Source organism: Ambystoma mexicanum, chromosome 2p, assembly GCF_040938575.1.
Source record: "Ambystoma mexicanum isolate Mex_15411 chromosome 2p, UKY_AmexF1_1, whole genome shotgun sequence".
Lineage (NCBI taxonomy): Eukaryota > Metazoa > Chordata > Amphibia > Caudata > Ambystomatidae > Ambystoma > Ambystoma mexicanum.
Window position 1 is genome coordinate 482,169,971 of NC_090923.1, and position 14,370 is coordinate 482,184,340.

Here is a 14,370-nt window from a genome sequence, read left to right on the forward strand (position 1 = left end):
CAATGGTGTCTATGAGGCCAAAAGGCATCCTGACACATCTAAACAGCCCAGTGTGAGTTATGAACGTTAAAATGTCATAGGTGGCAGGATGCATCTTCACTTGATGATATGCAGGGTGAAGATCTAATAAGGAATACACCTTTGAACCACTTAGGTCGGTAATCGTTTTGACTATTTTTGGTAATGGAAACTTTTCTATGATTACATTCTTATTGACCTCCCCTAGATCAATATACACCCTTATCATGCCATTGGCCTTTTTCACAATCACAATTGGGCTGATCCATTCAGAAGCTTCTGACTTCTCAATCAGACCTTCTTTCAACATCCTCTCCAATTCCGACTCTCTTGCCAGCAGTGGCATTGGCATGAGCTTGGCAGCAACAGGTGAGAGTGAAAGTGGGCACGACCCTTGTGCGCAGGTTCCGACACCACGCTGGGTTGTTGGTGAAGCTGCGAGGGGCACAGGCACAGAAAGCATCATAAGTATGCCCGGAATCCCCCTGGGAGCATCGTAGGTTTATGAACGTGCAAGCACAGGCAGAAGAGTATCCCCCACGGAGGCGCTAGAGATTAGGGCAAGGCATGCACGGTGTACCAGTGCATGCCTTGCCCTGTTTGCCCTTGCATGGTTGCCACAGCGACAAAATCAGGTCACATCAACAACCTTCTTTAACCCCCAGTGTGCTGCGATCCCAGAGTTGCTTCACGAACAATGCAAAGAGAGTTCCTGGAGCAAGCACATAGGGGGCACTTGTTGGGCAAACAGTGCTCATGTATAGACACCAGGGAAAGAGACAAACAGAAAATAGATATTCCTGAAACAATAAATGCAAAATAAGAGGAAGACGAAAAAGCAAATCAATAACCTGTCGAGTGATATATGATATGATATGATAGTTTATTTATAATGCGCTTAATACCCAGAGGTTTCTAACCGCAGACCCGGGATTCAAACCTGTGTTGCTCCATGTCGTATTGCTTCCAAGACAAGCACGTTGCCACTGAGCTATCCTCCCGAGACACAGAAACCCCTTTCTGTGTTAAAAAATAAATAAAAATAAATGACAAATATACCGGGACCAGCCATGTTTCTGCCTGAGGATACAGTGAACCTGTGATACGGTGGAAGGAATGGAAAGAAAACTTTTTAAAGTTTGTGCTTGCAGTGTACGGTCCAAACTATTCCATGGAGAGAAAGGATGATTTACTGTTTCATTGCTTACGACATGGAGGACAAGAGATCCTGAAGAGACATCCTGAGCCAACTCTGGATGAGGGGGTCAAAATGAATTAATTTCAAATAAGCATGCATAAATTTGATAAGTACTTTGAAGTTAAAGAGTACAGGATTTTGGGTAGGTACAGATTCACCACAAGGGAACAGAGGAAAGGAGAAAATATAGAGAAGTTTCTAACAGTGCTAAGGGGGCTGGCAGTTAAATGTCAATTTAAACCCTGCTGTCAGAAGGAGCGTTTGAGGGACCAGCTGATGATTAAATGTGCTGAGGATAAGGTCCGAGAATAATTATGGAAAGAAACATACCCCAACATGGACAGAGTTGTGGAGATAGCAAAGAATGTTGAACATACCTCGCAATGCAACAAAGAGTTAGCCAATGGAACCAGAGGTGAGGATCATACCAAGAAGAGTATTGAAAGCACAGAGACGAGTTTAGTCAAGAGAGAGAAGTCATTGAACAACGCACAAAAGAAAGGGTCTGTGAGCAATAGGGACAGAACAAAGGAATTTCTGTATTGTGCTTGGTACACGTAGGTTCGTATCCCATCCTTTGTGTCGCCAGTATTATAAACCAAGTAAGTTTGCATTCTTAATGAGAGGTAAATATCTTTATTCAACATACATATCAAAGGGCTGCAGCTCTCTCCCCCATTCAGCCGCCAATTGCCCAACAATTCCTAGATAAATATTCTTTCTCTGTACAGTTTTAATCATGTCACAGATATAAGATTCCAATAGAACTGATGTGACATCACTGGTACAGAGTGCCACCAAGCAAACACATGAACTATATATAACCGACTTCATGTAGAAATTATGTCAAAATGTTAGCCCAGGCTGTCGTTCTACTGCTCTCTCTCTAGTTTAGGACTGCTGGGTACATGGTGGGGTGGCATCCGAACACAAACAAATATGAAAATTAATTCCTCAAGAGCAAGTGACTTAGCTATACTTCTGTTGAGGTCACACGCTTCCCAAGAGCTAAGATGCCTTGGCCAGAAGACTGTGTGACAGTGATATGTTACAATAAGATTCTTAGAAAAGTATGCTACTGTTTGAGGGGCTGCCAAGACATATGACCGGTCCCAGATGACCGGTCCCATGTGAGAGAAGCTCACTGTTTCACTTTTGCTGCTGATTGTGCAATTAGGGGGTCTGCAGGGGAATGCACTCACTACGTCACTATGATTGCACTAACCATTGAAATGCCAGAACATACATTGGGCCTCATTACAAGTATGGCGGTGTGTGAATAAATTGGCGGTTAATTGAATTACTGCCTCTTTTCCCACACTGCCATACTAGGAGTATGGCCCTGGAGTGGGTGATTTACCTCCAGAATCATGCTGCAGGTAAATCCTTCCACTTTCCTCTGGAAATCGGTGGAATTACTGCAGAGGTAATTCCACCAGCGGTAATTTTGCCAAATATGCCTGATGGACTCTAGAAAAATGAGGATTAACTCCACCACCGCCACTTGTAATCTGGTGGTAATTCTGCTGGACCAAGTAGTGTTCGGACTTACCGCCGGAATGCCGCCCAACTCGTAATAAGGCCCATTGTGTTTAGGTACTCATTTAGGTGATAACCAATGGGGATGTGGGAATTGTAATACACGTGATATTTTGTATTGTATGTTAATCTTGTGGTTTTCGTCCTTAAACATTGTAATGTAATGTGGGCATGTTGACAGTCTCTCAGTCATCCTGTTTTACGAGACTTACCTCAAAGCAGACTTTTCTTTTGCTCTAACTTGCATTAAAACTCTGTTTTCTTGAAACTTGCGTGTTTCCTCATTGTTCCCTGTAAATCACTAAGGGTCTGTATGGCCAAAATTAAAGTGGGAAACCTGGGAGAAAAATTGCAGAGGAACACCTAGAAGTAACATCACAGTGGGACACCTAGGAGCAAAATCAAAATAGGGAAATCATATGGGGCAATAATCATAGCGGATCATCGGAGTGCAAAATCATAGTTGGGAAAATGTCATTGGGATACCAGTGAGCAATTATAATGGGACGACTAGGAGTAAAATCAAAGTGCCGCACCTGTGAAAAAAACGTCAGACAGGCAACATTAGTTGTGGAACACCTCCAGGCAAAATCACAGCGGGGCAACATTATAATGTGACAGAAGTACAATTATAGTGGGTTCTGTTGGCAAAATTACTGCGGGGTAAAATTACAATGTTACACAAAGTGACACAATTACAGTGGGAAACTTAGGAGCACAATCAAAGTGGAAATCCTGGGAGCAAAATAACAAAAGGACAAAGTTACAGTAAGCCACCTTGGAGCAGAATTTCAGTAGCACATGTAGGAGGAGCACAATCAAAGTGGGACACATGGTAGCAGAAGAAGAGGAGGCAAAATTACAAGGGAACACCAAGGATCAAAATCAAGTGGACATAATTGCAGTGGGACATCAAGAAGCACAATTAATATGTCTATAAATACAGTAAGATTCCTGGGAGTAGAAACACATGGAAGCAAAGTTGGAGTGGGACACCGAATCACAGTGGGATGCCTGGTACCAAAATCATAGCAAACACAGTTACAGTAGAACACCTCAGAGAAGAATCGGTGTGGCACAACAGTACAGTGGGTGATGTAGGAGCACAATTACACTGGGGAAGATAGAGCAGAATTATAATGAGCTAAGCAGGGCACAAGTCAGGGGACCACGCCAGTGGATGGTATCTGCCCACTCCCCCACCCCGTGGGTGGTGTTTAAGGAATGCTATAAAATAATAATTACCTGCAAACACTTGTGAAGTGCCGGCCAGGAATCAAACTATGGCTGGGAAGCTTAGAGAACTACCCACATGGTCACACAAATATCCAATCACGATTCACTAAAATATATATTGGAATTCTGCTTTTGCTATACAGGACATGTTTTGTCAAAGATTCATATATCTAAATGTAATGAGAAAATGTGTTTTCTTGGTAAATGCTTACTTGGTCTGTGTACTTTCTTCAGCTGTGCCAAGTTGAATGAAATTAGCATATTTCATTTTGTAGGATCTCTTCACTTCCTATAACATCACTTCCCAATGCGTGCATCAGTGTCCCCCCAATTTATTTTTAGGACTCGAGCCCTGGATATTACTGCAAGAGCCGATATATGACTTGGATGGAAGTGCTGTATAGCAATTCAGCAATTTTAGAGTGATGTACCGTATCTGCCTAGAGGGTGGTCTTGGGTTAGGACAAGGCGTTGACATCATGGCAACAGGCATCAACCTTTAGCTCTATCCCTCGCTGGCTGCCTAGGCAAGGCTGCCCTATATAACCTGGTTTTGAAAAACTAATCAATGCCCCAAAAGTGTGGAAAATTCCATGATGTGTTCTGGATCCCAGTAGGACATTTGATGACCTGTTTGTCCTAGGTTTGATAGAGGAATGGGGTGAGATTCCAGTTGGTTTAGGCCTCAGTGAAGAGGCAGGCCATGTGACTCTCTTTTAGCAAATCACCTTGCAGTAGCCACTATGGGCCTGATTCACAGAAGAGTGTTATAATGGTGTAATCCCACAGGAAAATGCTCTGTGAATCAGGCCCGATGGATACCAGGAGTGGGATAGGATTAACCATCTCATATGGTCCTCAATCGATTTATTATTATTTATTTATGTATTTTAACGTGCCACATGCCCGTGGGCCTCAGGGCGCACAATATGACATAAGCCAAAATTAAGGGCAGATAAGGAGCTCTATCTGCCAGTAATGCATGCACCTGCAAGTTTTCCAGCTTTTAGCACCCAAGTATCAGAACCAAGTGTCATGTTTGGACACCATGTTAATGTTCCCGCACTGAACAATAAGTGACCAGGAGGAAAACACCTAAGCAGATGCCCAAACATGCAGGGAAGACATTCCAATATGAACAACATGAAGGTAAGTGTGAGCACCTTAGGGGAGAGATCTGTCAACGTTTCATTGCCAATATTTCAGAAACAGCAAGAGAGCCCAAAGCCTTGTGCAGAAGATCGCTGGAGCACATAACGGGATCCAGCATGGCACCAAAAGTAAGTTCTGAAGCTTTAGCCGGACAAGCGGGGACCTGCAGTGACCGCGGAGTTCACAACAGCCATTAGGATCCTAGGAACTTCACCACCACTGGAGATTATTCCCTGGAATGATGGACTACAGCTGTCCATATAATGTGCTAAGAGTGGAGTTATTGCTTAGTACATAGAGACGGCCATAACTGGTTTTAGTGAAACGTGCCCAGCGAACATGGTCTCGCTGTCTCGCTGGGAGTCATCATCTTCAAAACACGGTGAACAAAAGAAAGTCTGAGAGCTACGGGGGCACGTACACAGTTGACAAATTCACAATATTGTGGCCAACCAGCTTCTGTTTTGACGACGTGTAGATAGATGCCACGTCATTGACTGGATTTCCAGTGCACGTGACTTCCAATGGCTTCAGTGCAGAAGGGAGGCAAAGCCCACTGGGACTGGACAAAGTCAAGCTGCGCAGACCAAAGCCTAGTGTTTATTTTTTTGACTAAAACCTCGCCGCTTCCCTCTCCAACGCGTTCAGTGGAAGCCAAGATCAATAAGAGGTCAAGAAACTTGGCGAAAATAAATGCAATGAGCTCACCTCCGACTGTAATAAAGGGCTGATTTTTCTGTAGGAACTCATGTGCACTCGCCAAATGTCATAACATCGTATGTATAAGCCAAAGCAGCGTATGCCGCGCAGGCTCTGAAGGCAACCATATTATTTGGTTTCTGCGCTGCAGCCTAATTGAGAGCTATCCCAAACGCCTTCCCGTTCGCATACAGGGGAGACGTTTGCGGTTATTGCATTCAGACTGTGACCGTGTTCCTTCTGTGAATTCTTCAAACAGAGAACAGAAAGAAAGCAGGGCTTCTATCCAACTGACCTTATCAACAAACCAGCACATTACACAGCACTCCTCCAAGAAATCTTACCAGGGTCTAAGAAACAATATTCCCAAAAATATGTCTTCATGAAATGGCCACTTCCACAGTGGCGCCGGCAGAGGATAGGCTGGGTGGGGTAAGGGGAGAGCTGGAGCATGTAAGAAAACCAAGCACACAGTTCCTTGAAATCGTGTCTGTCCATCTTTCAAGTTAAGAGTAAACTGCCACACCCAGAACCAGACATAAGAAGAGAAGCAGAGACCGATTCCGCAGGGCTGGATCGGGGTCACTAGCGAGCCAGCCTCGCAGGCTTCCAGCAGGGCTAGCATCACGACAAAAACCACATAATTTGGATCTAACCCCAGCCTCGGGGGCAGCAAATTATGATTGCAGGCAAGGGCTGCAGTGACTCAAAAGGCCAGGCACTGCCTCGAGAACGTGACGCCCCAGCTGTCTGAAAGCTGCAGCCAGTGCTTTAGAAAATCTGCATTTCCTTGCTCGGATCTGTCTGCCTGCCAGTCACGGACAGCCAGAGTCGCGGTCAAGCAGGTATGGAACCCGTCGCCATCGCGTTTGTGTCTCTGATTAACTGAGCATTGCCTGCGCTTGCAGGAAGTTCCAATTACTTGCAGAAAAATGCTTCTGCGAGCCACATTTTTGAACTGCTGACGCTTTTGAAATGGGTCCCAAAGGCGCGGGATCGTCCTTTGCAGAACATTAGCACGCGCCACTGGTTGTCCAAGAGGTTGTGTCACTCAGTTACTTATGTTTTAAATTAAAAACGATGTATTTGATTTAGCTTTACACTAAATAACGCGTTGCCTCCTCCTGCACTCTCTGATGTGCGGGTCGGGTGGCAAGTTCTTTTTAGCAGAAGTGTTCTGCCGGAAACGTAGCAAAAACTCCCAATCAAGTGTATGCTTTAGAATTTTTTTCTGGATTTCAAAGACAAACATGATGCATTCCCATAAATGTAAACGGGATTGGCGTGCAGGTCATAAAATGTCTGGACACATTCTGACAGAACAAAGAAACCAACCTAGCCAGCAGAATCTCAGGGCTGCAAGAGGCCGGGCTGTGAATGACCGTGTCAAATAAACTCCTTTGAAAAGTTCAGTGATGTAAGGACTGCAATGTATTGATTCCCACATAGAAAGAAATAGAAACAATACTAATGTAAATTGAAATGTATAATCTATCAAACAGAGCCATTTCAAATGTTGCTTCGTTTTTTACTGTTTAGTTTAAAAAAAAATCATCTTTTTTGTCCCGGAATAGCACAATGTGTAAAGCTTGTTCGTTACTCGTACAATAGTATTGCATGCAACTTACACAAGAAGGGCACTGAGTTCGTCACTGGTGGAATCCAGCTGCAACTGCTCGCAACATGGGCAGTGTATAGTCGCTGGTAGATTAGAACGATAACTATTCACGTTAAGGCCAGTGGGCAGTGTGCCAGTCACTGGTAGATGAGAGCTGTAACTGTACATATTATTAGTCACCTGTAGACTCGAACTACAGCTGTATACATAATGGAACGTGTACAGTTTATTGGTAGAATATAACTAGACCTGTAAACAGTATGGGTAGTGTAACAGCCCGCTTGTATAACATAACTACATCTGTGTACATTGTGGGCAATGCAACAGACACTTGAAATAAAAGGACTACAACTTTGCACATTGTGGGCCGTGGGTAGTGTGTCAGTCACTGGTAGATTACAACGGTAAATGTACATATTATGAGTAGTGTATTAGTCACCAGTACACTAGAACTACAACTGTACATATTATGGGTAGTGTAACAGCCCATTGGTATAACATAAATACATTTGTACACATTGTGGGCAGTGGGCAGTGTAACAGCCAGTTGATGTAAAAGGACTAGAACTGTGCATATTGTGGGCAGTGTGCCAGTCACTGGTATATTATAACTATAACTATAATAGTGCATATTATGAGTGGTGTATTAGTCACCGGTACAATATAACTACAACTGTACAATTCTTTGATAGAATATACCTAGAACTGTACACATTATAGGTAGTGTAACAGCCCACTGGCATATAATAACTACAACTGTACATATTGTGGCCAGTGGGCAATGTATCAGTTACTAGTACACTAGAACTGCAACTGTACACATTATGGGAAGTGTGGTAGCCACAGGTAGACTAGTACTACAACTGTACACACAACTGACAGTGTATCAGTCACTGGTAGAATAGAACTACAACTACACACATTATAAGAAGTGTATTGGTTACTTGTTAAATAGAGCTGCAACTAGAAATGGCATGGGCAGTGTATTAGCCAATGGAACGCTAGAACTGAAACTGTGCCCCTTATGAGCAGTGCATTAATCACTGGTAGAACAGATCTACTACTGTACATATTATTGACAGAGTATGAGTCCCTGGTAGAATAGAAAGACTATGCCTAATTACACGGTAGGCAGTAAGGGTTAACGGTCACCGGTAATGGTACCGGTGACCGTTAACCCTTACCGCCTTACTACGAGGTCCCTTAGCGGGTTGGTACTTTAAAGCCTGCTTTTAGCAGGCGTTAAAAACCAACCCGCTAAGGGACCTTGGTGCTAATTACGGCACCGCAAATTTGCGGTACCGTAATTAGCACCTTCCCCATTCCCATTACGCCCTATGGGGCAAAAATGGGAATGGGGAAGGGCAATGGTGGAAGGGGGAATTACCGCCCGCCCCGCCAACCTTGAAATAGGGCAGTAATTCCCCTTTCCACCAAGGCGGTGCCGGTATTTTACCGGCATGGACTAAGGTGCTAATAGCACCTTGGTCCACCGCCTACCGTGTAATGAGGCCCTATGTCTGTTACTATAAAGAGCATGGGCAGTGTATAAGTAATTGACAGACTAGACCTGCAACTGCATACTCAATGGACACTGTATTAGTCTCAAGTAAAACAGAACTGCAACGACTCACACTATGGTCACTGATAAGAATAGAACTACAGTTACAAACAACATGCTCAGTGTATGAGTCATTCGTAGACTAGAACTACAAACTGCACACAGAATACGCAATGCTTATTGGTTACTGTATAGAAAACTAGGACAGCAACTGGCCACAGCATAGACAAACTTTACTAATCATCTAGTAGAAACATCTTCAACTGTACATAATATAAAAAGATATTAGTCACTGGTAGACTACAACTGCAACTGTACACCCCATGAAAAGCCTAGTAGACACCAGTCAAAGAGGATTGTCTATGTCCATAATAGGTAAAATCAGTTCCTCACTCTATAGTAGAGCTGAGCACAGTTGCCACAACCAATTGGTTAATTTGAGTGTAGTGTGAGGGGTCAGAAAGCAAAGACGGGCATATAGGTAGATGTTTCTAACAAGTTTCCATTTTATTAAATATTATGGGGTCAGATGAACGCCTATCTTTCCCTAGCCTAACAAGGATTTCCCTAACTAACAAACTGAGGCTAAAGGAAAATGACCTAATGTACAAATGTACCTGTACCTCACACTAATACATACCACAAAAACATTGAGGTATTATTTAGTGGTTTAAATTTCACAAAATAACATATCAATTCAAACACAAAAGTTCTGAACAAGAATGCTTGTGACCAGGGTTGGATCCCCTTCCGCTGGATCAGTTCAGGATGGTTCAAACCAAAGTTCAATTTCAGGAAGGTTCTTTACACTAGCTAAGTTCCACTCCAGGTAGCATGTACAGTTACAATATGTATTTTACTTGGCTCTGTGATTAACTGAGTTCCAAAAGGGTACCTCACTCATAAAACAATTGTTAAAGTTTTCGCAACCTTCCACTTGACAAACCAAAAAGGCTCCCTCTTCATATGTGAAGCCACAATCAATGTACATGTTCTTTTCACTGCAGATACACTTAAGTCAGGGTGATTATACAACAGTTCATCAGAACCTTCTCCTTCTTAAGCAGCACCTTTGTCAGGATGGTTATACGACAGTTCATCAACACACAGTGGTGGAATTGCCACTTCCTTTCACCATAACCTTCTACCACATTCACAGTACTTTAAATCATCTTCTTCCTGGTTCGCTCGCCTACCAGGAGTAACCACTACTTGTCCCTTTCCTGATGTACTCGCCTGCCAGGATAAAACTCCTACTATTACTACAACTTGTACTTTGTGGTAAGACTTGTTCAAAACTTTCCACACTTAAATCCTCAATGGGGAAAATTGAACCAACAATGGCTTCTTGGGTACATTTTTTGACTTGCAACACAATTGGTATACAACTTCTTCCCCAAGCATACTGTACAATAGGGCACTGCTTCTTACAACAATTTGTTTGCTATAGGCAATGCAGATTAAACTTCTCTCCCCTTTTATCCTTTATACAAGGAGGGCTTTTCTGTTGCAGACAGTCCGATTTCTTTCTACACAACCTATTGGCTGCTGGCAATGTAGTTTACAACTTTCTCCCGCAGGGTATCTTGTCCTGAGACTGCTACATTCAAATTGCCTTGATGTCACTCTCAGCTTTCTTTGGTTTTGGAAATGCAGGCTATAATGTCCCCTTGTTAGATATCCCTCTTTAGGCAAGTTGTATCCCCTTTGCTTTAATATTGTCTCCTCTTGGCTTTGACATTGCGGGTTACAATATTCTTCTGTTCGACCACTCCCTTTTGTGAGGTTGCATTCGCTTTGCTTAATTATTGCCCCCTATTGACTTTGGTAATGTGGGTTACAATATTCTCCTATTCAACCTCTCTTAATAGGACAGTTGTGCCCAGTTTGCTACAATGTAAAGGTTTGGTATTCAAAAGGTACATTCTCGCACAGCAGACTACTTCAGAGCACCTCGGGGTCACCTGTATCCGGCCAACTCAACAGTCTTTCCTGGCATCTCCTTCTGACTTGCTGCTGCTTCTTTGCTTGTCAGGACTTCCCTGGCATTTGACAGCTCCGGTCAGTCCTCCGCTGCTCGGTCTGTCTGTCAGTAGAGCTTTCACTGCTCCCCATGCGCCCCGTTGAAAACCTCACACCAGGGCGAGATGCAGGACACTGAGAGCTTCTCTCTCTCCTTCAGGACAGCTGGCCTCAATACCGCTTCCTGCTGCGCGTCCTCTTTATCTCCCAGGAACCTCAACCCCTGCCACATTTAATGCATGCCGCCCCGCTTTCAGTACAGTGGCGGCTCCCACTTCTACTTCCTCCTGCTGCTTTCACTGCTCCTCTTCGGGCCGCACCTGAAAAGCCTTTACAAGTTTAAAAATCCCGCTCAGGTATGGGTTATTATAATAACCAGACTGCTTACTATGGTTTAGCAACTCTGGATCCCTCTTCCTCATCTCAGTACTGAGAGCATTATGGGACTTGAAGTGCAAAATGTTCATATCTGTTTTAACATTATTTAATCCACTCTGTTTATAGGATGCATTTTTAAGGGAAGATTTCAAAAGCTTTAATGTTATTCAATAGGGTCGATCATTTAAACACAATATAGAATCATAACCGCTAAAAGTAGCATTAACTCTTTGACCCTTAAATATATAATGTCCATGCTTACAAAAACGGTTCTCATGCTTGACACCTTGGGTACGTTTGGGAGGAGAAGCCATACTATCACAACATGCCATTAAGCATCCAGGCACTAGGGAAACCTCATCATGAAGAGGGGATAAACACTGCGTCTCCCCTGACGGAGTCACCACATTCCCTTGATAGTCTTCTCCTCCCATGTGATCCACCCATCTAATACCACACCCAGGGTTAGGATCAGGTAGTGGCTGCCTTTCCCTGGCCACAAGGGAGGAGACTTTAGGCTGGGATTCTGTGGTGACTTCGCCGGATTCATCACAGTAGGCCGTCAGATTTAACGAGCATGAGCTGTGAACTAGGGAGCGCCTGCAGCGGCTGCATACAGTAGATATGGTAGTGAGGACAGCAGCTATATACACTGCTTTGGATTACAGCAACCCAAGCCTTATCCATGAAAAGACTTGTCGATCTGGGACATGAGTCTGGGTAAGATGGAAGAAGGTTGATACATATAGGTTAAGCACAAGGTAGCATGCATTGAATAACACCGTGAAAAGTTGTTGTGTGCTGATGCTGATCACAGTATGAAGATGTGTTGTGAGTGTGCATGTTCAGTTTTGTATGTATGTCTTTTCTTAATGACACAGTAGCAGCTCACGGCAGAGCGACTTTCATTTTAATGACATAATACTACATAATTCCTCAGCACCATTTTGGTGTTTTTAGTTTTGGCTATTAGGTTAGCCTCACCTATAAGCCAAAACTATTGCACTGGAGTACAGATAGAAGAGAGATGAAATGAGATGAGATTCATGGAGGTAAACACAGCGTGTTTGTGTTGTTTGGTTATTTTCACACCAATTAACTGCCTATGGCCATGCTAATCCCAATTGCCATTCCCACCAATGAATAGCCCCTCTCATCCCAACATCCTTCCGGGATCTGTTTGCGCTAGCTGTATCACCCTGCAATATCAAACGTTGTTGTATGGGTCTTGTCGGTGTTATTTCAAAGCAGCCTTCTGCAAGTCGACTGCTTAACTCTAGCTGTTAATGAACTACAGGTGTAATTAAAATGTCCTGCCTTCAGCCACATGATTTATACGCAGTCTGTATGTCCTCACATATATACCTTGTGCTAAAGTCCTGTTAAAAACAAGCACTGGCAAAGCCAATAGTTTTGTCTTTTGCATAGGTATTAGATATTTATTTCATTTTTATTTTATTGCTTATACGTGAGCCTAGCTTAAGAGCAGCGGAGCACTTTACAACAGGATGGTACCAGAATTGAGCTTGGCATTTTATGTAGTAATGCAGTACTGTTGGTGGAGAGAGAGAGTGTGGCAGTGTAAGCAACTTCAATTCAACACTACAGCTAAGTTAATGCCTAGTCTGGGATGCTGATGGAAGCCCTTATTGATGTATTTTTATGTCCAGTTCATTTACTCTGGATGACAACCCTTATATAACACCCCTCTCTCAGAATCCCCCCGACCCCGCTGAGCCAAGAAGTAGGTTTGTTTTGCAAATTTAAAAGGTTTATTTGAAAATTAAACAATATATATCTATCACACTTTTATAGGAAATTAATATTTGATAGCACACTTGTGAGGATGATAGTGATCAACAATGGATAATGTTACAGTGGTACACTCTTTTTGATGGCTTAGAAGTGATATAGAGAGGATAAAGTAGCTGAGAATGGTTTTATGGCTTCATGGACAATGCAATGATGAATGAAAATGCAGTACAGAAAATAAACTTGATATGACTTCAACAAAAGACAATGTAATCACTTTTCGTTGACAATTCACCCCCCCGCCCCCTTTATGCAAGGTAAAGAGATGGAAGGAAAGCACACAGTTCTCAGGAATGCAATCAAATATAATTCAGTTCCCCCCTAGCAAGCTTATAGGAAAACAGGTAGGAGTTTTAAACACAGGCAGGATACTTTGATGTGGTTGCAATTAAGTGAAAAATATGCTAAAAATGCTTTAAATTCCCAATAGGAGCTTCAGGGTGAGTGAGAGATACTTAAATTAATTCAGGATCACTTTAGCAATGCTCTATGAATGATTGTTAGGTTGCACACGAATTTCAGCAAGGAAAGCAAGGACAAATATTTTTACACGTGGCTGAAATTAAGCAAAATGTCAAATCGCTGCAAATTTAGTCGCGGGCGTCGAGCGCAATTACGGAGGCACTATAAGGAGTAGGAAGTCGGTTCTAGGCTCGTTGGAAAGCCCAGAACGTTAGCTTTAAGATGACAGTTAAAACTCCTAGCACAAACGGTTCCGGAGATACGGCCAATTTAGTAAAGTTAGTTTTTCGGATTTGAAATTTTAAAGCTCAGAATGATAGATGACAGTTTTCAGTTTTAAAGATGACAGAATGACACGATTCTAGGAGGCAGTTCTAATAGGCTAAAATAGTTTGGATTAGACTATTTTAAACTAAGAGATTGGTTTTGGCACAGTGCTAGCTGGGTACTCACACTAGATTTTGAACAGGAATGCGACTTCGTCACCGATCGGGTCAGGATTGGCTGGACTTCTGCTAGCAGTTCTTCACAGCAATCTGATCTCTGGTTCTCTCTGGTTCCGAGTACAGCACTGCTTTCTGGATACTGCTACAGGTTCTTGCAAAAGTTCTTGGCAAAGAATTCAAACAGCTCGCCCGGCTGTTGAATAGTTTGGTTGGTTTTGAGGCCTGCTGA

General features: G+C 43.1%; 1 protein-coding gene across 1 annotated transcript in view; it reads left to right on the plus strand.

Moving 5' to 3' along the window:
• The first annotated feature begins 6,224 nt into the window (after nt 1-6,224).
• The window catches only part of OMD (osteomodulin), a 96,675-nt gene continuing 88,529 nt past the window's right edge, over nt 6,225-14,370 (plus strand). The window contains exon 1 of the mRNA XM_069643871.1: nt 6,225-6,687. The gene's annotated coding sequence lies outside the window, so the exon portion shown is untranslated. The remainder of the gene's footprint in view (nt 6,688-14,370) is intronic.